Genomic DNA, 272 nt, shown 5'->3' with positions numbered 1-272 from the left:
CCCCAGCGGTATGAACATTGATTTCTCTCACGTCAGGTAGCCCCGGCATTCCCTCTCTCTCCGTCCCTCCCCACCCAAGTCACACCAGCTTCTCGTTCTCACCCGGCAAACAGCCAACAATGGCCTGTTTCCTTTATCATCGTTACTTCTTTGCATCTTCCATCCATTGTTTTTTATTTCTCCACATCACCGTCTATATCTCTCTGACCAGTCTGAAGAAGGGCCTCGACTCGAAACGTCACCCCTTCCTTCTCTCCAGAGATGCTGCCCGT

The sequence above is a fragment of the Rhinoraja longicauda genome, chromosome 44, assembly GCF_053455715.1.
Source record: "Rhinoraja longicauda isolate Sanriku21f chromosome 44, sRhiLon1.1, whole genome shotgun sequence".
Taxonomy (NCBI): domain Eukaryota; kingdom Metazoa; phylum Chordata; class Chondrichthyes; order Rajiformes; family Arhynchobatidae; genus Rhinoraja; species Rhinoraja longicauda.
This window is presented reverse-complemented; position numbering follows the sequence as displayed.